The 27300-nt window shown below is 42.0% G+C and overlaps 1 protein-coding gene across 2 annotated transcripts in view; it reads right to left on the reverse strand.

Annotated features, from left to right (window-relative positions):
- Positions 1–27300, reverse strand: part of GRM4 (glutamate metabotropic receptor 4) — a 326723-nt gene that overhangs the window by 292379 nt on the left and 7044 nt on the right. Inside the window, exon 1 of one of the 2 annotated variants that reach the window (XM_072641786.1) lies at positions 6473–6682. The exons of the other annotated variant lie outside the window; for it this stretch is intronic. The gene's annotated coding sequence lies outside the window, so the exon portion shown is untranslated. Of the gene's footprint in view, positions 1–6472; positions 6683–27300 lie in introns of those variants that run through there. 2 annotated transcript variants of the gene reach the window in all.

Raw genomic sequence — 27300 nt, forward strand, 5'->3', positions numbered from 1 at the left:
TGCATGTCACCTTAAGCAACACATACACGGGCACACACACAGATTCCCTTGCTTCAGGGCCTTTCACAGATGTTTGCTCACAGCAAGTCGGATTGTGTGAGACACCAATCCCTGGCTGGTAATCCCCTGGAGAAACCTGAGTTCCTCACTCCATTGCCCAGTGGCTACTTCATCCCCCTCTCCTGTCAATCAACGAATGTTTCCTAAGTACCTACCATGTGCCAGCCTACTAGACACTAGGCACAAGGGATGGGGAGATGGGAGTAGAGAGGGCCAGAAGTGACGAGAGTTAGAGACACAAAGATGTGATGTCTATATAAATGCTTTATTCATCTATTCATAGTGAAAGAAATACTGACTGGAGACAGAGGACCTGGGTATAAATCCCAGCTTAGCTACCGACTGTACCTGCGTGGACCACAGGCAAGTCAACATCTCTCTGGGTCTCAGTTTGTTTCTTCATTTGTCACATGAAGGGGTTGGCCTAGGTCAGGGTTGGAAAACCTTCGACCTCAAGGCCACATGTGGCCCTCTAGGTCCTCAAGTGCGGCCCTTGACTGAATCATCAAGGCCACAGGTTCAAATTTGGATTCAAAGGGCCACACTTGAGGATCTAGAGGGTCACATGTGGCCTCGAGGCCGCAGCTTCCCCACCCCTAGCCTAGATGATCTCCAAGGTCTCTTCCAGTTTTGTATCCTATAACTATAAGACTTGGGCCTGATCCCTGGTTCCAAGGACTTTATAGCCTTGTTGGTGAGGTGAGACTTATATTCAAATAAGATAATTAAATATAAGTACAAGGCAGCATATAATTAAGGGCTAAAATGTGCAGTTAAGACCATTAGCACTTAAGGATTTAATAATAACACCTCTCATTTAAAAAGCAGAGTTACAATCTCATTAGAGCCTCAGCTCTTTGAGGTACGGGATGAAGGTATTATGATCCCTGTTTTATAGAGAAGGAAACCCAGGCCCAAGGAGGGAAGTAAACTGCTAGTGGTCTCCTGGCTCTCAGCACAAGGTCCTATCTGCTCTCCTAAGGTCTCTCCAAATCACACCTAGGCAACTCAGGGATTAAAAAAAAAAGAAATGAAGCTGCAGTCCCCTAAGGAATGGGAAAGTTTCCCCCCTGCTTTCCTTCCTCATCCCAACCCCAGGGCTGCCCCACTTCCCCGGGTACTGAAGACTAGGTGAATCTTCTCAGCTGCCCACTCTATTTGGTCTCTCTCTCCTTGAACAGGGCTCAGGTGACCACTCCCGCCCCTGCCTACTATTATTATCAATGCCATTACTACTCTGATTGGCATTAAATATCTCTCCAGGAGGGCAGAGAGGAGAGCTCCAGCTCTTCCTTCATTCTCGCTCCTCTTAGGAAGCTGGTTTTCCCCTGAAATCCCTCCTGCATCCCCCCCTCCCCATCACCATCACCATTTGCTTTCCTCTTTTCCCCTCAGCATTAAGGAGAGGGAGTGGCTGAGGAGTGAGAGCACTTGGATCACGTCTTCACCCAGCAGCTGCCCAAAGGGAATCAGGAGAGAATACCTTTGTACTTCAGTTTCCCAAGGAAGGAAAGTTGCAGTTGGTTTCTAAAGCCTTCTGGGGAATCCCATTGGCTTCCCCCATTGGACAAAAGGATCTGTCTGAGAGTGACCCACTCCCCAGGAAGTAAACCTTTCCATCTAAACTGCAGCCCACTACCCTGGCCCCCAAGCCACGACCCTAGGCACACCTCTCTCCTGTCTTATGCTGGGAAGGAAAAGGAACAAAGAAGAGACTGGCCCCAGCACCTGTGGTACTCTCACGTTAGAGTCTGTAGCAAAAGCAGCACCTGGCATCTGTGTACTCCGCCAACCACATTCAGATCCATTGGTTTCATTTAATCTTCACTGTATCTCAATAAGTGATCATTTTTCCCATTTTACAGATGAGCAAACTCCGAGACATCAAGGTGAAGTCACTTGTCCAAAGACACCAAGTTTGCTAGGGCTAGAACTTTTCCCAATACCCTAGTGCCTTTATTAATTAACATTAATTAATAATCATTGTTAAATAATTAAATAAATTTAATTTATTTATTAAAATAATTTAATAATGTTAAGTATACAATTAATAGTTAAGCATTTATAAATCGACTACTCTGGGCCAGGCACTGAGCCCTGAAATATAGAATCAACACAGTCCTTATCCTCAAGGTAGCTTACAGTCTTTTAGGGAGATATAACAAGTTAATGATAAATAAATAAAAGTTATACGCAGATAAATACAAAATGATTAGAGCACATAAATATGGGGGATCAATAAACGCTTCTTGAAGGAGGGGTGGCACATGAGCTAAAACTGGAAGGGAACTAGGGGGTGCCAAGAGGCATAGGTGAGGAGGGAGAGCATTCCAAGAATCATTCCAAGGCACATCCAAGGCACATTCTTTGCAAGGGAAGGAGATGGAACATTCAGCAACAAACAAATAGGCAATTTACCTACAGTATAGAATATGTGTATGCGCAGGGGAAGGGAGGAAATCATATAGAATCAGCCTGGAAAGACAGGCTAAAGCCAGAGCATGAAAGGTTTTAAATGACAAACAGGAGACTTTGTATTTTATCCTAGAGGTAACAGGGAGCTGCTGAAGTTTCTTGAGAATAGGAGTTAACTCCGTCATACCTACACTTTAGGAATATTAAGTTGGTAGAGAAAGAACAGCAGAGAGCACGTGTGGCCAAGATATCTCTCTCTGTACAAACTCCAACACGTTTGAGCACGCTTTAAAAGCTTTCTCAAAGAGAAGGAATAATTACTCTTCTCAAAGAATAACCCTAGTGTTTATATGACACTTCTAAGATTTACAAAGCGCTTTATAGTATGCTACTTCCTTTGATCCTCACAACAATCCTGATCAAGACATGCTATTATTATCCCCATTTTACAGATGAGGAAACTGAGGCTGAAAGAAGTTAAGTGACTTGTCTAAGACAGGCTTAGAATGCAGGTTTTGGTGACTCTATGTCCAACACACTCTATCCACTCTGACATATAGCCATCCAATGATAAAGATGATGATACACAGTAGCTCCCAGAATGTGGAGATTCAAGGCCTTAATGCATTTGGTACCAGAGTGTGACAGTGGTTGGAGATACTGCCTCAGCCCTCATCCACTTCCACCTATCCAAGAAGTTAGGTCTTCTGGGATTAGGAAGGCTAGAGCTCTGTTGGACCCACTGTCTAGGTGAAAAGATTTCAGAGACAGTACAAAACCTTTGAGTTCCAAAAAGGACCTTTTCCTCCGCCATCTTGGTAAAGTAAGAAGAGCATTGGTTTGGAGTCAGAAGGCTCAAATCCTGGCTCAGGCTCTCCCATGGACCAGCCATTTGACCATCAAATAGGGCATTTAACTAACTTCTAGGACCTCACTTTGCTTACGTGTAAAATGGGAATCCTCTACTTGGATGCTCCATCTTGGTAGGAAAGTTATTCTCGGTTCTCTATTGAAACACAAGTTCAGGTGAATTCTACTGAGCTTTCCTGGAAAAGGAGGCAGCAGGGTAAAGTAGAGAGGGGGCTGGATTTGTTATATGAGAATCTGGGTTTGAAACCTGAGTCTTCCACATACTATATGATCCTGGGCAAATAATTTGAACTCCTGGGGCCTCAGTTTTCTTATGTGTAAAATAAGGAAGCTGGACTATATGACCTCTAACATCCCTTCTAGGTCTAAATCTATGATTCTAATGAGGTTCAAGTGAGATAATATAATCAAAGCACTTTACAAATTTTAAGGCACTGTGTAAATGTCAGCGCTTATTATGAGGGTAATACGGAATACAATAGGAATGAAACAGGTCCTACCTTCAAGGAGTTTATAGTCTACTAGGATATGTACCTTCAATCCAAATGAAAATAGTCTAGCTTAGCACCCACTTGAGTCTTTCTCCCATGACCCAACCCCTTGCTTCCCTCTGCCCTTCTCACTGGTTCAATCATCATGGGGTGGAGGAAGGAAGGGGAGGGAGTCAGGGTGTCACTTATTGATTGACTCCATTAGAGCTAGCAGGCTCTGGCTTTATTCTGTTTTATTCCTATGAAGTTTACTGCCCATCCCATCACACTTTTTTTTGATGTTTTGCCTTTGTAAATAGGTTTGTAAAACTAATTAACAACCTCACAGCAACATATATACCTTAGATATTTACTCTCTGTGTGATCTTGGGCAAATCAATTAACCTCTCTGAGTCTGAGTTTCCTCATGTTTGAAGTGGCCTTTAAAAATCCCTCCCAGCTGTACATCTATGATCTGAAGCTTACAACAGAAACCTAGAGTCAGAAGAAACGGGTTGATCTAGTCTGCCACTTACAAGCTGTATGAATGACTTCAGGCAAATTACTTCACCCCTTTGGGAGGACTCGGTTTCTTCATCTATAATGCTTCAGTGGTTCTAAAGATCTGTGATTTACTAGCAGGCTTTTTGTGGATAAAATGATGGTTTACTTAGAGAACCCTAGGGAGTCAACTAAAAAAACTAACTGAAACAATTAACAACTTCAGCAAAGTTGCAGATTATAAAATAAGCCCACACAAATCATCTGTATTTTCTATGTATTACCAACAAAATCCATCAGGAAGTGATAAAAAGAAAAATTCTTTTTAAAATAACTACAGATTGTATAAAATACTTGGGAATCTACCTGCCAAGACACACACAGGAACTATATGAACACAATGACAAGATACTTCTTACACAAACACAGATCTAAACTGGAGAAATAGTAATTGTTCATGGGTAGGTTGGGCCAATATAATAAAAATAACAAAACTGCCTAAATATGTTTATTCAGTGTCAAACCAATCATACCACCAAAGAATTACTTTACAGAGCCAAAAAAGATAATAATAAATCTCATCTGGATTTTACTAGTGTGGGCATTTCCTCCACTGACACAAATACTGGTGCCTAAGTAGACTGTCATCATGAATTGCCATGACCAAAAATATTAATGTGTCACTAGGTACTGGGTGATAGGACTGGCCTTCAGAGGACTGTAAAGTCTGTATGTTTGTACTTAAAGTCTTCTCAGCTTCTAGGATCTCTCTGAGATTCTAGTCTGGCGTCATAATCTTCAAGAATTCATGGTCACTTGGAGGCAGACAAATTCCTTGTGATGAGGAGTTCCCATAATTCTAGACCTATAGCTTTATTAATATAGAATAGCAGTTCTCAAACTTTTTGGTCTCACAACTCCTTCACATTCTTAAAAATTACTTTAAATCATGAGACAGTAAAATGACACAGTGGAAAGAACACTGGACCTGGAGTCAAGAAAACATGATTTCAGATCTGGACTTAGACACATTCTCGCTATGTGACAAGTGGGCAAGTCACAACCTCTGCCTGCCTCAGTTTCTTCAACTGTAAAGTGGGGTTAGTGATCACATCTTATTATTGTTGTTAGTCATTTTCAGTTGTGTTCAATTCTTCATGACCTCATTTGAGGTTTTCTTGGCAAAGGTAATGGAGTGGTTTGCCATTTCCTTCTCCAGCTCATTTTGCAGATGGGAAACTGAGGTAAACAGGTTAAGTCCAGGATGACATGGCCAGTAAGAATCTGAGGACAGATTTTAAATCAGGAAGATGAGGCTTCCTGACTGGGCCCAGTACTCTTACTACTGAACCACCTGGCTACCCTAGTAATCTACCTCCCAGGATTGCAATGAGGATCACATGAGATAATATTTGTAAAATGCCTGGCATACAGGAGAAGCTTAATAATATTATACAATAATTATATATAATAATAATACAGGAACTTAACAAATGCTTGTTTCCTTCCTTATTAAAGACCCCAAAGAGCTATGTGTATTTTGTCTATTGCTATTTACTGTATTAGAAATCAAGACGTCTTAGTTATTATGAAAATAGCTTTGACCTTGAGGATCCCCTGAATGGGTCTTGGGGACTCCAAGAGTTCCTGGACCATACTTTGGAAACTACTGGGTAAAGAAATTCTTGGTATCTAAATTTCACACACACACACACACACACACACACACACACACACACACACTCCTCCCTACCCCTCCATGCAGCTTAGTGTCAATTAAGAGATTCTCAGGGTTGCAGCTAGGTAGTTCCTGAACCAAGATCTTCCAGACTCCAAGGCTGGCTCTCTAACCTTCTGCCTGTCTCAACTGTAATTTCTGCTTTTTATACAGTCTGTGACTGTCAGCATAGGGAACACACAACATAGAACTTCCTCTGCCAAGGAAATCAGCACCTACTAGAGAACTGCTTGCAGCACACCGGGAAGTTAAATGCTCTGGCTCACTCAGCCAGTACACACATCAAAGACATCCCAACCTCTCCCAAATCTCACAAGGGATTATTTGAGATCCAAAGAGATAAGAGATTGGAAAGCTAACGTTTAGAAAACTGTAAAGGGGTTATGGACAGGAACAGAGTAGGACTAGAAGCCCCTACCTGCTGCTCAGGAACGCCAAGATTCCTCCTTTGTGCCAGGCTCCAGGACATGGGCCAGAATTGGAGGTAGGGTGGGTTTCATTCTCAAGGGACATTCGCCAAAGACACTCTCTTTACAAGCCCTGCCCTCTCTGAGCTCCTCCAGAGAGCTAAGCTAACCGCTGCCTGTTATAGCTTCCCCCCCAACTCCTTTGATGGAGTAATGGGAACAAGTAGAAGGTAAAAATACCCGGTGAGTGAAAGGAACCACAGAAACTGGAGGAGGGAGGGAGGGAGGGAGGAAGGGGAAACTGCATGTGAAATGAGCCCCCTCCACCCTCTAGGCATGCCTTACCTCATTCCCAAGCCAAGGGAAGACAAACGGGAAGAGAAAGGAGGGAGGGGAGAGAGAGAGACAGAGACAGAGACACACAGAGAGAGACAGAAAGAGAAGAGACAAAGACAAAAATAGAAAGAGAGAGAGAGACAGAGAGAGAGAGAGAGAGAGAGAGAGAGAGAGAGATGTAGAGACACAGAGACATTCCTCATTAAAGGAGAAAGGGGAGGAAGGAGCTTTCCCAGAGAAAAGAGGGCTTCCCCTCCCAGATCTCTAATACCCGTCTCCCCTTAAGCCCAGTTCCCTCCACCCTTAAAACTCACTTTGGCACTCTCTCAGCTAAACCAAGCAAAATACAAAAGAGGATCATTGGGAGGGAAAGTATTTTCCACTCCAAATTACCAATTATTTTCTGAAATATTCAGCACTGATCTGTCTATTCAGGTATAAGCAAAAGTATCTCTAGATACAGCTTTATTTCCTTCCCATTCTTCTCTCTCTCCCCGTCTTTCCTCTATCTCCCCCCTCTCTCCTCTCTCCTCTCTGTCCCTCCTCTCTTTTTTTCTCTTCCTCCTCTCTATATCTGTCTGTCTCTTTCTTTCTCTCTCTCCACTTTTCCTCTTCTGATCTCTTATCTTTTCTTCCTTTTCTCTCCTGTCTCTACGGCAAAAGTGAGAGAAAAGAGAAAGTCGGGGAATAGGAGAAGAGAAAGAGGAGAAGGGAGAAGGGCAGCAGGGAGATCTCTGAGGCAAACTCCACTGGACTTGGAGTCAGAACTCAGAATTCAGGAAGACCTGAGTTTGAATCCTGCTTCAGACAGTTACCAGCTATGTGACCTGAATATTTCAGCTGCTAACACCTTTTCCAGTAGATCCTCATCTATAGACAAGGAATAGGGGAAGGGAAGGGTACTCCCCCACCTTGCCCTTAAATCTTATACTCTCCCTCTGGACACACATTCTGAGAGGGGAAGGCTATCCCATCCCACTGCCTGAATTTTGAATCAAGAGGATTGAATCCCAGCTCTGTAGTTTACCTAGGTCAACAATTACAGGATTGAGAGCTAGGAGGGAAATCAGAGATCACTTAGTCCAACCACTACCTGCGGAGGAAGTAGATGAACCCACGTACAGTACTATGAGTTTTGGAAAAACCTGTTCTCCCCAGTTAAAATAACTTCTAAGCCCAAGGAGATAGAGTTTTGCTTCCCTCCCTGGTAACAACAGGGTGTACAAGAATTATTTTACTTTAAAAGGGGCTTCCATCATCTTAGAGATTTCCGGCCAAAACGGAATACAGATAAAACTAACCTCAAAGATGAATTTCCCCCAGGAGAAAGCCTGAGTTTTAGCAACTCCTTGAACCCCAAGGCTCACACACTTCCCCATTTCCTTTTTCAGCTGAGGAATGCCACTGATTGGTTTTGTATCCTAAGCACGCCTACAAAGCTATAAAAACCCAAGCTTTACCCTAAAAATCTAGAGCTGCCACTAACCTAAGCAGTCTTCCTTGGCACACAGAAATTTCTTTTCCTTTCTGTCTGACTACTCACTTTTTGACTCTCAGTCAAGGTAGTTAATACCTACTTCCTAGAGTTGTTGAGAGGATTAAATGAGATAATTGTAAAGCCCTACTAAGCAGTGTCTAGTAAGTACATAGTAGGTGTTCTTTTCCTTCCAGTGTTACAGATATAACGGTGGGTAAGTTTCTCCCTGACCTTCAGAGGGACTCAGGTGGGGAAACTTTCACAACACACCTCATTTTATAGGCAGAGCCCAGGCTTCTATAGTGACTGGACAAGTCATTTCATTTGTCCGAGGCTCAGTACAGGGACCTTAGAAATGGGTTCTTTCTAGTTCTAAATCTGATGAGCCTATTACTGCAAAATTATCTCTTCCACACCCTTGCCTCCAAGTCTAATCCTACCTACCCCAGCTGAGCATCTCCAGTTCTTAAAGAACCCCACCTCAGGGAAGTAGAAGCCTAAACCTTCCTACAGAACAGCGGGGCTTGACCCAAACTGAAACAACCTCTTCGATTTATGGAATTCCAGCGTTAATTTTTTACTGAACTAGATTTCTTTGGTTGTCGTTTATTTTAAAAATCACCAAGTAGTCAGTTTGAACCCAAACTGAACCTGTTTATTTCTGGTTAGTTAATTAATACATACATATGTGTGTGTATTACCTACTATGCACCATGTACCGTGCTAAGTTCTTTACAATTTTTAATCTCATTTGACCCTCACAACAACTCTGGAAGGTAGGTTCTATGACTGTCCTCATTTTATAGATGAGGAAACTGAGGTATACAGGATTAAGTGATTTGCCCAGGGTCACACATCTAGTAAGTATCTATGGCCACATTTGAACTCAGATCTTCCTGATTCCAGGCCCAATACACTTTTTGCACCACTTTACTGCCCACTATGTGCCTGGGACATAACTGTGGGTGCCAAAGGTGGCCATACTTCCCTGACAATAAACCTGATATAGTCCTAGATACAGAGCTGGGATTAGATCTCAGGTCTCCTGACTCCATGTCCAGCACTTTTTTCCAATGCACCATAGGTTATCCCTTTAACAGCTCTTAGTAGGGCTAAGACCCAATCCTGAGGCCTCAAACCTTTCCTAAGGACTGCCATGCTCCAGGTTCTCTTAGAATCAAAGCAGAATTGAAAGAAATGCAGCACCAAGAACTGAACACAATACTCCAGAAGCCGGGGCAGGTCATTTGGAAGGAATCTTGGATTTGGAATCAAGAAATCTGAGAGTGAAATAAACTCATAGAGGTTCAAAAAACCAGCTGCACAAGTACAGTGTAGGAGAGGCATGTGGAAGCAACGATTTGAATGAAAAATATCTGGGGGTCTGGAGAGAATCAATATGAATCAACAGTAAAATGAATCAATAACAATCGTGATGTCCAGAAAGTTGAAGGTTATTCAGTCTTGACTTTGTCCTGGGACAATAGAAAGAGCATGGATTTGGAGTCAAAGGACCTGGGTTTGAATCTTCGATGCTACTCACGACCCACGTAAGGATTGAACAAGTAGGTAAATTTCTCTAGACCTCAACTTTTTCATCTGAAAAATGAGGGGGCTGAATCAGATGATGTCAAAGGCCCTATCCAGATATAAATCTACAATTTTGTGAGTCTTTGATCAGGAGGTCAATTTTAGATACCACATTTTAGGAAAATTATGGACAAATTGAATAGCTTCTAGAAACAATTGCTAGCATTAATATAGGGCAGATAAATGACACAGTAGATAGAGTGCCAGACTCTGAGTCTAGAAGACTCACCTTTCTGAGTTCAAATCTGGCCTCAGATACTTACTAGCTGTGTGACCCTGGGCAAGTCATTTAACCCTGTTTGCCTTGGTTTCCTCATCTGTAAAAGGAACTGGAGAAGAAAATGGCAAGCCATTCTAATATCTTTGTCAAGAAACCCCCAAATAAGGACACAGAATCAGACATGACTGAACAACCACAAACATTTATATATCACTTTAAGTTTCGCAAAGCACTTTACAAATATTATCTCACTTGATCCTGACAACAACCCTGTGAAGTAGGTGTTATTCTCCTCATTTTACAGAACAGGAAACTAGGGCAAATAGAGGTTAAGGGACTTGCCTAGGGTCACATAGCTAGTAACTGTCTGATGCAAGATTCAAACTCAAACTCCAAGTCCAGTGCTCCAACCACTCCACCACCTAGATGTTCCCCACCACCACCAAAAAAAGAAGGATCAACTGAAGGCACTGGAGATCTTTAGACTAAAGTATAAATGCCTGAAGAGGAACATAACTATGGAATCCCAGATATGATCTTCCAGAGTGAGAAAGAACAACTTGAATGTCAAAAGGAAAAGTCCCAAGAAGCAGCTGACCACCTCTGCCTCCTGAGTAGCTGCCCTTCCCCTGGAGGATGAAGCACTGAGAAGCTACAGATAGCCCCTGTGCTACAGTCAGGGCTGAACTGCCAAACTAGATTCTTAGCTGTATTCCTAAATTTCCTAAATTCCACACTCCATCTTCCACCTCTGCCCAAATATATCATCCCCTAAGTCCACAAGGTCCACCCTTCTCATCACCTCTCAGAATCCTAGCCTTCCTCAATCCAGGTGCCATGTCCTCTGGGAAGCCTTCCTGGATTGCCCCTAGTGGTTAATGTTCTCTCCTTCCTCAACTGCTCTTCTTAATCATACATCCAGCAGTGAGATCAAGCTCCTTGAGCATATGGCTTTTGTGTCTTTGCATTCCACTCCCCACCACAGTGCCTTGCACATGATAGGTGCTTAATAAATATCTGTCCAATTGGATTGCAGTCCTTGAAGAGCTTTCAGGTTGAGGAGAAAAGTCTGGACTATGCCCCTCCCACATATACTGGCTATGTGACTCTAGGCAAGTCACAAGCTCTAAGGGATGCAGACAACTTTAGAAGATATAAACTGCAAAGAAGATGAAGACCTACATTGGTGGGTGGACTTTCCTCCTCTGGGAGTTCCCTACACCAATGAAATGAGAGGTCCAGACACCATGGGATAGGAGCAAAAGGTACAAGCTACAAGGAGGCAAATTTAAGCTTAACATCCAGGAAAACTTCCTAACAATTAGAATTGCCCCCAAAGTGTCCAAAAGTACCTTAAAACATGGTAGAGATGGGCAGGCTGAGGCTGACACAACCCCTTGATGCAGAGTAGGGATTCTTATTTAGGAAGGAGAAGCATGAGACGAATGATGAGATTTCTTCTAAGTCTGACCAAGAGAAGCCACTTAATCTAAGCCTCAGTTTCCCTACTCATAGGAGTAAGGCAGGAATGCTTACACTGCCTATGTTGTTATGATTAAAGCACCCTCTGAATGTGGGGTATTGTTCAATCAACTGATCATAATGTAATAATCATAACTTTATAAGGCATTATAACTTGTTTTTATATGATATACTATATAACTATTATTATAATTGATTTAATCAAGTTATTATTAAGCATCTACCATAATTATTTCTATTTTAGAATATATAATATAGTTAATCTTATAATTGATTCATTCAATCAACTGATTATTAAGAACCTACTATGTTATAATTAGAATTATTTTACTATATTACAGTTTTATTTGTTATTGTTCAGTCATGTCCAACTCTCCATGATCCATTTTGGGATTTTCTTGACAAAGATACTAGAGTGGTTTAACATTTCCTTCTCCAGCTCATTTTACAGATGAGGAAACTGAGGCAAACAGGATTAAATGACTTGCCTATGGTCACGCAGCTAGTAAGTATCTGAGGCTGGATTTCAGCTCATGAAGATGAGTCTTCCTAATTCCAAGCGCAGAGCTCTATCCACTGGGCTGTTATATAACTATTTTTATAATTTATTTAATAAATTTAGTACTAAACACTTACTAAATTAGAATTATTTTATTACATTAATAAAATATTTTTACAATATAATATAATAAAATTTATTTTACTATAGTTTTATAATATATAACTATTCTGTTAATTGATTCATTCAATCAAGTAATTATTAAGCACCTACTATATTATAATTAGAATTATTTTACTCTACAATAAAATTTACTCTAGTAGAGTTTTACAGCATATAACTACTCTTGTAACTGATTCACTCAATCAGCTAATTGTTATACAACTGCTATATTATAACTAGAATTGGTTTATTATATAATAAAATTAATATTACTAAGGTTTTGTGATATATAGCTATTCTAGTAATTGATTTATTCAACCAACTAATTATTAAGCACCTACTATGCTATAAAGCAGCTACTTATGAGCAAGTGTTCTAATGTCTAGAATGTTTGGAGTTATGAAAAACTGAGTTCCAATCTTACTTCAGACCCTTTCAGCGTCCATTTCTTCATCTATAAAATAGGGCTGTTACAAGGATCAAATAAGAATGTATGCAAACCAGTTTGCAAACCTTACATCCTTACATAAATCCTAGCTGTTATTATGTAATATACGTAAAACACTTTTGCAAGCTTTCAAGGGCTATATAATTAGCTATCATCATCCACTGGAATCCCAGCTCCTGGTGGGCAAGGGACATCATAAAACTTTTCCCAGTATTCTCAGCACTTAGCCCAGGACCTAAAGCATAGTAAGCACTTAATAATACCTTGTTGATTGATTGATTTATTGATATATAAGGCACCGTGATGAGCTCTGAAAATACAAAGATGAAAAATGACCTAATCCTCACACTACAGGGCCTTGCAATCTAACAAGGAGGATGTGACATGGGCACAAATCAATAGTATACGCAGTAGAATGTGATAAGAGCCAAGAAGAGATCCAGACAAAATGCGTTTGAACAAATCTGAGAGGGAAGTAATCATTTTGAATATATCACATCATAGTGGTAAGTAAAGAGTGATGGATATGGAGGTTGAAGGAGGACCTGGGCCAGAGTCCTTTCCTGTGGGGCTTTGTTACTTAATCTCTTTTGTCCTCAGTTTCCTCATCTGTGAAATGGAGGTGGGGAGGCAATCAGGGAAGACTTTGTAGAGGCTGTGGCAAGATATGGGCCTTAAAGAAAGAGCAAGATTTGAAAAGGCAGAACACTAAGGAGGAAGTACATTTTAACCATGCTGGGTGGCTTTGTTGGGGAGCTTTGTTCTAGGATAGACTTTCTCAAACATTTTGGTCCCAGGATCCCTTTACACTCTTAAAAATTATTGAGAATCCCCCAAACATTGGGTCATATCTATGAATTGTTAGCTATTATTTTTTCTTGGTGAATCTATACTGTTCCCTTATCTACTTTCTTTCAATATTTAATTCTGCATTGTTCAGTCACTGCCAACTTTCCATGACCCCATTTGGGGTTTTCTTGGCAAAGATAATGGAGTGGTTTGCCACTGCCTTTTCCAGCTCATTTTACAGATGAGGAAACTGAGGCAAACAGGGTAAGTGACTTGCCCAGGATCACACAGCTACTACGGGTGGGAAGCCACATTTCAACTCAGGTCTTCCTGACTCCAGATCCAGCAGCTCCTACCTACCCATGATACTTAACTATTAGACATTAAAATGTCTTAGTAGTATTATGAAAATTGTTTTGACCTACAGAACTCCCCAGAAAGAGTCTCCTTTATTTCCTTCAAAATTGTACTTCACACCCCTTCTTGCTACATAAGGTTTTTTTAATTCCCTCCTCCTATAAATTTACCTTATACTGATTTTGTTTATGCTTATTTATATAAGTAGATGATCAATTGGAAAGGACCTTAGAGGTCACCAAACTCAAGCCCCATTTTATAGATAAGGAAACTGAAACCACAGCCAGGGTCACATAACCAGTAAATGCTTGAGGCAAGCCTTGAACCTCGGTCTTTCTGGTGTATCTACTATTCCCTTGATAGAATGTAAGCTATTTGAGGGAAGGAATTATTTTATTTTTGTCATGGTTTCCCTGGTTTAGTGGAGTACGTGTCACATAGTGAACACTTAGTAAATGCACATGGATAGTCAGGTAATAGAATTAGAAATGGGAGTGGTTTCTGAGGCCACTTGGTCCAACTCCTTCATTTTATAGATCAGGAAACTGAAGCAAGGGGAAGTTAAGTGACTTGCCCAGGGTCACACAGGTAGTAATGGTGGGAAGTGACTCATCCAGGGTCATGAAGCAGGGATTTGAACACAGGTCTCCCCTAGGTCTCTTGTTCTTTCTAAGTTACTCTCCTTCTCTGGATAGTCCTCTAAGACTCAACCATCATATCTAACAACAGCTTTGTAGAAAACTAGGCTCAGAGTTCTGGCCTGGGAGTCACTTCTACATTAAATTAAAGAAGTTTCCTTCCTTTCTTCCCTTCCAGGCAATGGAGACATGGACTCCTCCGGGTCTAAGACATTTGTCATGCTGCTGTGATACAAGACAGAGGGTCCAGATGAATAACAGGAAGGAGGGTAGGTAGATCAATGAGGAGCAGCATCTTAGGGGTGTAAGATGGGGAAAGAAGGGAAAGAAGAAGCCCGAAGCAAGGGAGCAACGACCAAGGGAGGGAACTAGAAATCTAAGTTCTAGAGAGTAAGAGCCGTGGGAGTTTAGAGTTTAGAGAAGATGAAAGCCATCAGAAATGATGAGGGCTCCAGTCTCAGAGAAACCTGGGAAAATTATATGAACTAATTCAGAGCATGCAAAACCAGTAGGAACATTTATACTCTACTATGTACTCTACTGCCCTGGTATATTACTATACTCTCTTTATACTGTAAAAATGAACAGTTTTGAAAGACTTAAGAGTTTTGATCAACAACATGATCAAACTTGATTCCAGAAGAGCAAGGATCAAGAATACTGCCCACCTCCCAATAATTATGCAGAATGACACAATTTTTGACATGGCCAATATGGGAATCTATTTTGCTTGACTATGCTTATGTGTCCCATGGATTTTTGTTTTTTATTTCTTAATTTATTTTTCATGAGTGAGAGAGGTGGGAAGGATAGAAAATAAATGTTTCTTAATTAGTTTTATTTTTATTTTTTTAGGTAGCTAGGTGATACAGTAGACAGAGTACCAGGCCTGGAGTCAGGAGGACCTGAGTTCAAATGTGACTTCAGACACTTACTGTATGACCCTGGGCAAATCACTTCACCTTGTTTGCCTCAGTTTCCTCATCTGTAAAATTAGTTGGAGAAGGAAATGTAAATCATTCCCATATCTTTGTCAAGAAAACCCCTAATGGAGACTTTAGAAAAACCTGGAAAGACTTATATGAACTGATGCTGAGTGAAATGAGCAGAACCAGGAGAACATTATACATAGCAAGAGCCACAGTGTTTGAGGTCTGTTTCTAATAGACTTAGCCCTTCACAACAATGCAAGGATCTAAAACATTTCTGAAGGACTCTTGAGGCAAAATGCCATCCATATCCAGAGAAAGAACTATGGACCTGGAATGCAGTTTGGTTGTGGTTTGGTTTTTCTCATGGTCTCTCCCATTCGCTATAATTCTTCTATACAACATGACTATACAGCATGAAAATGTGTTGAACAGGAATGTACATGTAGATTGTATGCCATCTTGGGGAGGGAGCTTATGGAAGTGATTGTTGAAAACTGAAAACAAATCAATTAATTAAATAAATAAAAAGAAAAGAAAACCCCCAGTAGGATCATAAAGTCAGACACAACAGAGCAACAACAAAAAAGTTTGTAATTAATTTTTTAAAATATCCAATCAGAACCCTAAATTGACTCTGTGCAGTCAGAACTCCAAGTCACCCTTTTCTTTTCTTCCAGGGTGGCCACTGGCATATAACATTGAGTGTTGCCAAACCAAACCTGGGGCTATCTATCTTTAGCTAAGTAGTAACACTAACTTAGATTTCCATAATGTTTTAAATATTTATAAAATGTTCTCTCGTGGCAACCTCATAAGACAGCTAGGAATCAACTTTACAGATGAGGAAACTGAGGCTCAGATTGGTAAAATGATCTGTTCATAGTCACACAGTTGTTGTATATGAGCTGCCTGAGGATGGGAGCTATTTCTTTTTTGAGCTGGGGATTTGAACCCAGGGCTCCCAACTCCAAGCCCAGCAATGCTTCTAAATCATGCTATTGTACAGCAAAGTTGGCTTTTGTGAGTTGTTTTAGGATGTACCTCCTATTTCTGACCATGCATTAAAATATACATGTTGGTATCTTTTGAGTTTTATATCACTTTCATTTCCTTCCCAAAACATCTTTCCCCACTTCCCTAGCCACAGAGCTGCAGACTTATAACAAAAAAATTAAAAATAAATAAAAAAGGAAAAGGGAAAAAAGCAATTCAGCAAAAATAACCAACACACCAACTCAGACTTACAGGAGGTTCCAGGTTCCCTACCCATAGTGCCTCACCTCTGCAAAGAAGGGAGAAAATTACAATTTTTTCTCCTCTCTCCTCTGGGATCAAGTTTGGTTATTATGGTAACACAGGGTTCTGATTGTGTTTTTTTAGAAGAGGAAATTGGTGCAGTGTCAAGAAGGAATGGGGTGACTGTGAGGTAAGGACTTGTGAAAGCCTGGAGTGCTACAGAGAACAGGAGCTGTCTCAAGCATACTAGGAGTTTCAGACAACAGACCTGCTGACAGACTTTTGGAACACTCCCTGTTCTAAGTGAGGCTAGCAGAATTCAGAGAGTTGGAAAGGACCTCGGAGTCTGCTTGTTATGGCCAATCTCACTTCCACATGACAGCCCTTCCCCCATTTAAAGACGAGTTATCATAGTCCCCCTGAGTTTTCCCTTCTCCAGGCTAATTATTTAATCATTCCTATTTCCTTCTGTCAATCTTCCCTCGGAGAGTTCTCCAGACCCATCCCTATCTCAGAGGCTCTTCTCTGGGCATGCTCCAGGTTGTCACTGGCTCCTGTTAAAATGTGGCAGGATCCACTTCCCCCAGCCTGCCCCCAATGCTGCCATCATCTCATTTTACTGGCGTTCCTGACCCCATTTGCATGGCTCAGCTTCTCCTACAAGAAGGGAACCAGGACCCTGTTACCTAGAAATATGTTCAGCATGAGCTTGGATAGGATAGCTTGGATGGGCACTACTATGACTGGTGCCCATGCTCCAGGACAGACTATATATTCTGGCCCTCAGAATATATAGTCTGGGGAAAGAGACAAAGGTGAGATGGAAATACACTCATGTATGGGGAACAGTCGGACAGCTAGTGCAAAGGCTTGGAGATGTCGAGTTATGTTTGGGAACCAGCATAAAGACCAGTCGGACATGAAAAACAGAGTCGGAAAATAGGGTAATGTAGAATAAGGTTGGAATGCAGGCTGGGGACAGATTGTAAAGGATTTTAAAAACCAGAGTAGCTTAGATTTTTGTCCTAAAAGTAACAGGAAGCCCATGTTTACTGAGTTACCGTGTAAGAGAGTAACAAGGTGAGACCTTTCTGTTCATGTCCTCTGAAGCTCAGTCTTTGTTAACAATTCATCTATAAAACGGAGGTAACAACTTGTGCTGCCTAAGTGGAGTCCTTCATACATTGTAAAAGTACAAGTTATTGTTAATATAATACCGTATACTATACCAATGAGTACACCCACTGCTTAGCTGGGGACACACAGAATGGGATTAATAGTTCTTGGAGCCTAGGTACCACTCCCTCTTCCCTCACCTATTTCAAAACAGAACAAACCTCAATTCTCCTCTACTTGTCCCTAAAGCATTTTTGATGGATTTCATGAGGAATAAATTCAAGGAATAACCTCCTATGACCCCACATACACACAGTATCTTAACTTTCTCCCCCCAGGATTTAACACAGTGCCTGGAACACAGTAGCCATGAAATAAATGCTTATTGGCTAGACTTGACTTTCTCTTAAACAAGTGGGAAAAACAAAAATTTCAGCTAGATATTAATGGCAGGTCCTTGTAAAGAAGGAATTAAAATAGATTTAAGCAATGTTTCAGAAGAAAACCAGAGTCTGGTGACCTTGGATAAGGGGCTAGAGTTCTGGGGTAGAGGAAAAGTGAAGAGATAGGAGGGGAATTAACTACACTGCCCACTGTCCCAGGGCTGACGAGTGATGAACAATACAGACTTTCTTTTCCTTCCTTCTCCCCCTCCTTCAATTCTCTCAGTTCTGTAAGTAAAAATACAAACTGCTCCAATTGCAAACCAGCCTTTTGATAAAGAAAGAAACAGAAATGAAGGTGAGAGAAAAGTCTCAGGCAACAGGATATCAGGAAGATAATAGTTCCTGTGGACCCTGGGTCACCTGGTTACCTAAATGGACATTCTTGGGTTACTTTATGCAGTTTATACAAGTCAGGGGGTGCCTATATTCTAAATACTTGGGTAGAAATTGTGGAGAGATAAGTTTCAATTCAATCTAAGGATGAATTTTCTAACAATTGGAGCTGTCCAAACATGGAATGAATGGGCTTCTCTGTTCAGTAGTGAGTTATCCATCACCGGGAGTATTCAAGCAGAATAGTCAACCAACCACCTATGAGAGATAAATAGGATTTCTTCATTAAGTGAGAGATTAGTCTAGATGAGAAGTTCTTAACCTTTTTTATGTCATGGACCCCTTTGGTAGTCTGATGAAGCCTATGGATCTTTTCTCAGAGTGATATTTTTTAAATGCATAAAATAAAATACATAGGCTTATGGGAGGAAACAAACAGTAAAAAATAATGATAATACGGATCTATTTTTTTCCATTCCAGTTCACTAACCACCTGAGCTCTATTCACTAACCCTGTGGGGGTTAAGAACCCCTCATTTGGATGCTCTCCAAATAAGGGATATATCTAGTATTCCATAATACATTCCAACTCAAAGATTCTAGTGTTCTGGGAGAAATGAAAGAGTGAAAATAAAACAAAGGAGCAAGAGGAGGGACTGGCAATCAGGATTGAGCTCTGCCACTAATCTGATACATGGGGAAGTCATTTGATCCCCGTTGCCCACCTCCCCCCCACCTACCATTTCACTGGGCATTTGAAGTCAAGGTCTAAGCAAGGGCTTTCACTAATCAGCATGTGCAACCAGGTCCCTTAGCTGGCATACAGACCGTCGTCCAGTACTCTCAAGTTGTTTCATGTAGGTTGATTCCTGTCTCCCCAACTTCCCTGATAGTTTCTTGAAGCCAAGGACAAAATCTTGTACTTCTCTAGTGTCTCCAAACACACCCCACCCCCAGTAACCCCCTGCTCCCAGGATCACCTGGCCTCTGGCATCCCCCAGTCTTCACTGTCTCCCCCAGTCCCCAGTGTCCCCCACCCTCTAGCACCTAACACAATACTGGGTACCTAGTAGGTCACTGATGAATTCTTAAGGGTTCTCATTAGGAATGATGAACATACTAGGTGATCCACCTCCTGACAGATAATGGGCTCAAGTTGCAGGAGTAAGTCATACATTTTTGGACATGACTAATAACAAGAATTTAGATTTGTCTGACTGCATTTTTGTTAAAAGGGTTTTGTTTTTCTTTTTTTCCCCAATGGGAAGGAGAGAAAATAAGTACTTGCTAATTGAGAAATAAAATAAAATTTCAAAAAGAACAAAGAGAACAGTCTTAAGACCTCTCATCCCCCACAACCCTGATAAATATCACCTCTGTCCCTGGCCCATGTCCATCTTTAGAGTCACAGAAAGCCTTTCCCTGGGGAAGTGGCCTGGGGAGTACAATTCCAGGGACACAGCTTCCTCCCTCTCCCTTATCACAAAGAGAATGCTTTGAAGAGGGGGTACTCAATAATGAGAGAAGAGCTGGAAGAAAAGGTCCTCAAGGCAATGACAGTCACTTTTAGCCTGTTAATCATATCCTTAGGGCAGCTAGGTAATGAAGTGGATAGAGAGCCTGATGTGGAGTAAGAAAGAGTCATCTTCCCGACTTTAAATCTGGCCTCAGACACTTACTAGCTGTGTGATCTTGGGCAAGTCACTTAATTCTGTTTGCCTCGGTTTCCTCATCTATAAAGTAAGCTGGAGAAGGGAATGGCAAACCACTCTGGTATCTTTGCCAAGAAAACCTCAAATGGGGTTTCAAAGAGGCAGACGTGAGCAATCACAACAATAAATCACATCCTTTCCCTGAGAACCATCTGTACGAGAGAGGGAGAGAGGAAGAGAGAGAGAGAGAGAGAGAGAGAGAGAGAGAGAGAGAGAGCTCTGAACATCTGAAAGAGGGGTTAGGGAGAGGCTATGAATTCAGGAATGGACAAAGGAAAGGAGCGAGGCATTATCTGAAACCCAACTTGAGCAAGTTTATCTTTGGAGTGGGGGATGATCACAGAGGAGTATGCTAAGGGACTTCCCTGAGAACCCTCAGGAAAAGGCTTTTTGTTGGTTTCCATTAGAGACTACCAGAAGTAGCTCAGCAAAACTGAGAGGCAGGTGAAGCTTGTCTTTGGTTCGGCCCCTATCTTCTGCCACCCAAGCTCTTCATCAATGCAGGCAGCCTGTGACCTTTGACTTATCCCCACAATCCAACCCTACTAAAGCACTTCCCCACCCCCAACTTCCCTACAAAAGGCCAAACCTATGAGAAGCCCTGTGCTCATTATTAAACAATCCCATTGATGTGACAATGGATGCCAGGGAGTAAATAGGTTCCCCCCAACTTCTGGTAATACATTTCCATTTTTAAAGAGGCAGTTTAGAGACAGCATGCCTTAATCCTAAAGACACTAAAGGTAGAATTTCAAGCACTCTTTTAGAAAGTTGAAAAGGCGCGGGGGAATATTCCCCTCCCTTTCAACTTTCTAAAGCTTGAAATAGAGGTGCCCCTGTAAATAGCTACGATTCTGAGATCCAAATTCACAGGGGGTAAATTTTATACACTACCTATCTACCATTCTCATCTCAATCCATCCTTCCCACAAATCTCTCTCTCTCTGTCTGTGTATGTGTCTCTCTCTGTGTCTCTTCCTCTCTGTCTCTGTCTCTCTACCACTACAGGTCTGTCTGTTTCTCTTTCTGTCTCTGTCTCTCTTTTTCTATGTCTCTTTCTCTCTGTTTCTGTCTCTCTGTGTCTCTATTGCTATCTCTAGCTCTCTCTCTCTCTGTGTCTCTATGAGTCTGTCTGTTTCTCTGTCTCTCTCTGTTTCTGTTTCTCTCTCTGTCTCTCTCTCCAAACAGGTCTAGTCCTGGTCTCCACAAATTAGGGAATGCACTGTTCTGAATGCAGGCCACAAATCAGATGATGATGGATGATGCCTATAATATTCATGTCAGCCCAGACCTGCCCCTCTCGCAAGAAGAGAGGCCCTGGCCTGAGGCTTCCAGAGACAGGGCTGGCTTTATTATATCTAACCTTTATCTCCAAGTTCATTTGTATCTCCTGCCAAGATAAGAACTTACTCAAAGGCACTTAGCATTGAACTTTGCTCCGAGTGGGAACTCAATAACTATTAATAACTATTTGTTGAATGAATGAATTTTTTACTTTAGCGATGCTGGGAATTAAAGGGGGAGGGTGGGACACTTTGTTAGCTCCCAATACTAATCCTTCAAATTGAAATGATTCTGCCTGGTCAAATCGTCCCAGCCCTTCAGGACCCAGCTCAAGTCTGGTTTTCCTTCATTAAGCCTCCCAAGACCCCTGGAGCTCACCAGAACTGTAGTTAGGGTGGAGCTTTGATCCAGTGTGTTTTACATGGAACAGTGTGCTCACTCCCTACAGTGACCACCAAACCCTTGCTCACTAGGCTTGGTGGCCTGAACCTCAGCCCTTAAGGCAGGGGTGGGGAACCTGCAGCCTGGAGGCCACCTGTGGCCTTGGGATTTGCTCGGTGAAGTTTGGATTCAGTCAAAGGACTGAATTCTTCTATATTTATTACCTGTCATCTTGAGATGGGGGGAGGGGAGAGATGGGGAGAAAATGTGGAACTCATAATCCTATGAAGCGAATGTTGAAAACTAAAAATAAATAAATATTTTTAAAATGAAAAAAATTTTTAAAATAAAAATAAAGCAAAGGGTCAAACTTGAGAATCTAGAGGGCCACATGTGGCCTTGAGGCTTCAAGTTCCCCATCCTTGCCCTAGTACCTTGCCCTAAGCCTCTCTTTCCTCCTACACCCTACTGGGACAGGCCACTCATTCTCCTCATATAACTGCACTTTTGGCCAGATATCCGCTGTGATCCTCTGCTTTTGTCATAATTGAAAAACATTCTTAGCAACATTTTTGTAGCTCCCAGGAATTATTCCCTCCTTAGACAGTAATTGCCAGGGCAGCTAGGTGGCACAGTAGAGTCAGGAAGACCTGAGTTCAAATTTGAGCACAGACATTTTTACTAGCTGTGTGACCCTGGGCAAGTCACTTAACCCAGATCACCTCCTCAGAAAAAAAGTAATTATAACTGCTCTCTTCTTTATGTATATGCCAACTCTCCTCACCCCATCCTAAAACATAACCTTCTTGAGGTTATCCTTTGTATCCCAAGTGCCGAACAGCACCTGGCACACAGTAGGTACTTAATAAATGATTTATTGTTATTTAACTTTCTTTGTGTATATCTATGTATGTAGATACACTGATTCCTGGTTAACAGTATATACGTAGATGTATATACCCATATTTGTTGCTGTTGAGTAGTTTCAGTCATATCTGACTCTCCATAATCCAATTTGGGGTCTTCTTGGTACAGATGTTGGGGCAATTTGCCATTTCCTTCTCATTTTATAGATGTGGAAACAAGCAAACAGGGTTAAGTAAGTTGCCCAGGGTCACACTGCTAGGAAGCATCTGAGGCCACATTTGAACTCAGGTCCTCCTGACTCTCTCTCCATGTGCTACCCAGCTCCCCTTTATATACATATGTATCTGTATCTATAGTATATATATAATATATACATTTATATATATATGTGTCACACACACACACACACACACACATATGCATACATCTTTCCCCAACTAAATATGAACTTTCTGAGGGCAGGGACTAAATCTTATATTTTTTGGTAACCCTCCTAATAGCAGACAGAGTGCTGTAATGAAAGGACCCAGAGTTAAAGAAAGAAAGAAGCATTCATTAAGTGCATGTAATTTCCCCTTTCTGGGTCTCAGTTTCCCCCTCTGTAAAAGCAAAGGGTTCAGACAGATGTTCAAAAGCCCCCTTTAGCTCTTAAAGTTTCAGCGATTTTGGCCTAATGCATTGCCCATAGCAGGCACTCAGGGAGCTGGGAAGGGTGGATTGAAATGGAGGAAATGTTAGGCAGAGGTACAAAGAATAAAAAGCAGGGCCCAGAAGAGAGGCACATTCAGGAGACTGAACTTCCCTAGAAATTTGCAAATACACATAGTTCACCCCTGACTCTCAGGCTCTGTGTGTCTGTCTGTCTGTCTGTGTATGTGTGTGTGCATGTGCATGTGCGTCTATGTGCACATGTATGTCTTTGCCTATGTGCATGTGTGTCTGTGTCTCTGTGAGTGCATGAATGTCTGTGTGTATCTGTGTGGGTGAGTGGCTGTGTGTCCTCAAGGCATGCAGGGACTTCTAAGCCTGATATCTTCTGAAAGGATCAAGGGGATTCAGCCAAACTGCTCCCATTAGACACAAAGAGAAGGCTGTGTCTCAGCACAGCCTTCCCTGAACCACCTCCCCCCAGCACACACACACACAGTGAAACTAAGGCTGCAAACCCCCAATTGAAAAGCCAAAGGACAGTGGGAATATTGAGTAACATTTAGATTGAAAAACGAATGAATGAACGAGTGAATGAACGAGAAAGCATTTACCAAGTGCTTATTTCATGCAAACACAGTGCTATGACAAGTTGAATCATTCAGATCTCATACCCATCATCATCCTTGATCTGGCAAGGTTAAGAAGGGTCTGAAGCATCAATCCCCCTGAATAACTGCTGCTGTTCAGTCATTTTTCAGTCATGTCCAACTCTTCCTGACCCCATTTGAGGTTTTCTTGGCAAAAATTCTGGAGGGTTTGACATTTCCTTCTTTCGACTTATTTTATAGATTTTGAAACTGAGACAAACAGGTCAAGTGACTTGCCCAGGGTCACACAGCTAGTAAGTATCTGAGGCCAGATTCGAATCTTCCTGACTACAGGTCTAGGGCTCCATCCAGTGAGCCACCTAGCTGCCCTTTTGAACAGATAATTCAGTTCAATTGAATAAGCGTCTATTCACCATCCACTGTCATCTAGAAGACAATATGATACGAGAGAGCTGACCTCAAAGCCAAAGACCTGGATCCAAGCCCCACCTCTGACACATGTGGGCTCTGTGATCCTAGTCATCTAACCTCTTGGTGTTCAAGGCAACTCTCCAAGCTGCAGAGAAGGTGCCATCCTGCACTGATATATTGAGTTTCCTCATCTGGAAATTCCCTATTTCATTTCCAGTGAAATCACAGGTCTCTGATCTGTTCCCCATTCATCGTCCACAGGGGTAGAGAACCTGCAGCCTCAAGATCACATGTGGTCCTGTAGGTCCTCAAGTGCAGTCCTCTGACCAAAGTTTGGATTCAGTCAAAGAGCTGCACTTGAAGACCTAGAAGGCCACCTGTGGCCTCGAGCTGAGACTATGTATCAAGCAATGTGCCAGGCACTAGGTACAAAAAGACACATACAAAAACATCTCTGCCCTCGCAGAATTTATATTCTGGGATAAGAAATGAAGAAGCTGGGACCCTGAGGCAGATAGGTAGAGAAGTAAATAGAGCATTGACCCTGGAGTCAGGAGGACCTGAGTTCAAATTCGACCTCAGATACTAGCTATAAGACCCTGGGCAAGTCACTTAACCCTGACTGCCTCGAAAAAGAAACTGAGGCCCAGATGGGTAAAGCCTACATAGAAAGTTTGTGGCAAAGCCAGGACTAGAAAATAGTTATCCTAACCAGTTGTTTATAATAAATTTCCCCAAAACCAAGGGGTACACACATTAACAAAAGTCTTTCCCAGGTGCCTGTAAGGCCACAATAGTGAGGAATTATCTGGAGGTGCACCCAGGAGTTGATCCTTTCAGACTGGAGGAAATGGGATCAACATACACACACACACACACCTCATTCTTGTCCTTCAAAAGAGCCTGTAAATCTTCTAATCTTGTTACTCAACATATCTTTTCAAATTTAAATAGATGCAAGGGCCACTAACCCAGAAGGAACCCCTGCAAGCCACATATTGACTTAGAAAAATCCTATATTAACATTATCTATGTTTTATTATATTTTTCATTTCTTTTGTTAAATATTTTCCAATTACATTTTAATCTGGTTCAGGTCACATTTGGGGTGTTGTGGGCCACATGTGGCCCATGGCCGAATGTTTGATTTTTCAGCTGTCTACCATGACCACTTTCACAAGAATAGGGGGAGGAGGAAGGGGAGAGAGAGAAAAATACATACACTCTGGGATTTCCTGAACTTGCTTATTTGAGGAATCAGCTACCAAGTCTGATGGGGTAAATTCCTTTCCTAAGCAACATTGTCCAGTCCAGTTCAACCATCTTCTTTCTCCCCCAATTTCTTCTCCCAAGGTAATAATAGGGAATGTGACCAAATTTTTGTGCTTGGTTAACGGAAATCATGGGTACTAAGGGGTTAATGGGTTCTCTTCCCATCAAAGAGGGCCTTCTGGAGACAATGGCTTAACCTGAAGACTAGTGAGTTAGTGCTTATTCCCAACAATCATCACCCCCACCTTCCTAAGCCCTGAACTTCCCCTTTTCATCTTCATGTCCTTATCCTCTCTACCTACCCCTTTCCCAAAAAATATAAGCCAATTTTCCCAAAATTGGATTAGAAGTTAGAGTATCTGGTCCTAATACCAGTTTTGCCACCAACTCACTTTATTGGCCTTCACAGTCACTTCCTCAGTCTTCCCCTTTGAAAAATAAGGGGGTGAGGCTGGATGGTCTTTCCTGCTCTGACGTTCTATGACTACGCATTCTATGGAAACATTCACAAACACGTGTGCCTGCTCAATGAGACAATTTTTCTGGTGTGATGCTTACATGGACAAGTGCTTTGTCTGCAGCTGCTGCTATTGTGGGTTTTTGAGGCTCTCTCTCCTCTCCTCCCCCTCCTCTATCTCTTCTTTCCTCTTTTCTTCTCTCTCTCTCTCTCTCACTCTGTCTCTGTCTCTCTGTCTCTGTCTCTCTCTGTCTCTGTCTCTGTCTCTCTCTGTCTCTCTATCTGTCTGTCTCTCTCTCTCTCTCTGTCCCTCTCTCTCTGTCTCCTTAAATCAGCTAGCTCTCCCTCCACCTGCAGTCCCTCTCTAGAAAGCCAGGATCTGGACTTGAGACCCTATTACATGGGAAAGTAAGTTTGGAACTCCCCCAGGTCCATTGGCCTTTAGAAAAGCAATAGGGAGAAAAGGACAACTTTAACGCACAAGTTCCTGCCAAAAACGAAGCCTTAAAAGAATTTAGATTTGTCTCCCAGCACCTGCCACCAAGAAAATCAGCATGGGCTGCCTCCTGGACTCGGGGTCAAATGGCTCAAGGACAGGAGGACAGGATCTATGGGAAGGATGAGTATGAAGATAGAAGAGGCCTAGGGTGGGAAAACTGGTGCTCCAAGGTCCTGGCAAAACCTCCCGTTGGCTCAGCTATCATGAAGTCAAAAGGGGATGATGATGTGGCCTCTCTTCTCCCCTCCTCTCTCTCTCTCTGTCTCTCTGTCTCTCTGTCTCTCTCTCTCTGTGTCTCTGTGTCTCTCTGTCTCTCTGTCTCTCTGTCTCTGTCTCTCTCTCTCTCTCTCTGTCTCTCTCTCTCTCTCTCTGGCTTAAGTACAAACCTCAGCACGGAGCTCCTCGGAGAAGGGGCCTCAGACAGGGAATGCTGTCTGCTGTCACCGTACAATGGCACTTCCCAATTACAGCAGATAATATCTCCCTTAATTGAATGGGGTCCAGATAATGTCATTATACTCTGCAATTCCCAATTTATTTAATATACGTGTGCGTGTACATATTTATGCCTCGGTGCTGCCACAAGCTCACTAAACGGTCAGGTTAATAATAAAGCATCTCGACGGGAAGCATCAA

Source organism: Notamacropus eugenii, chromosome 2 (genome assembly GCF_028372415.1).
Source record: "Notamacropus eugenii isolate mMacEug1 chromosome 2, mMacEug1.pri_v2, whole genome shotgun sequence".
Classification (NCBI taxonomy): Eukaryota; Metazoa; Chordata; class Mammalia; order Diprotodontia; family Macropodidae; genus Notamacropus; species Notamacropus eugenii.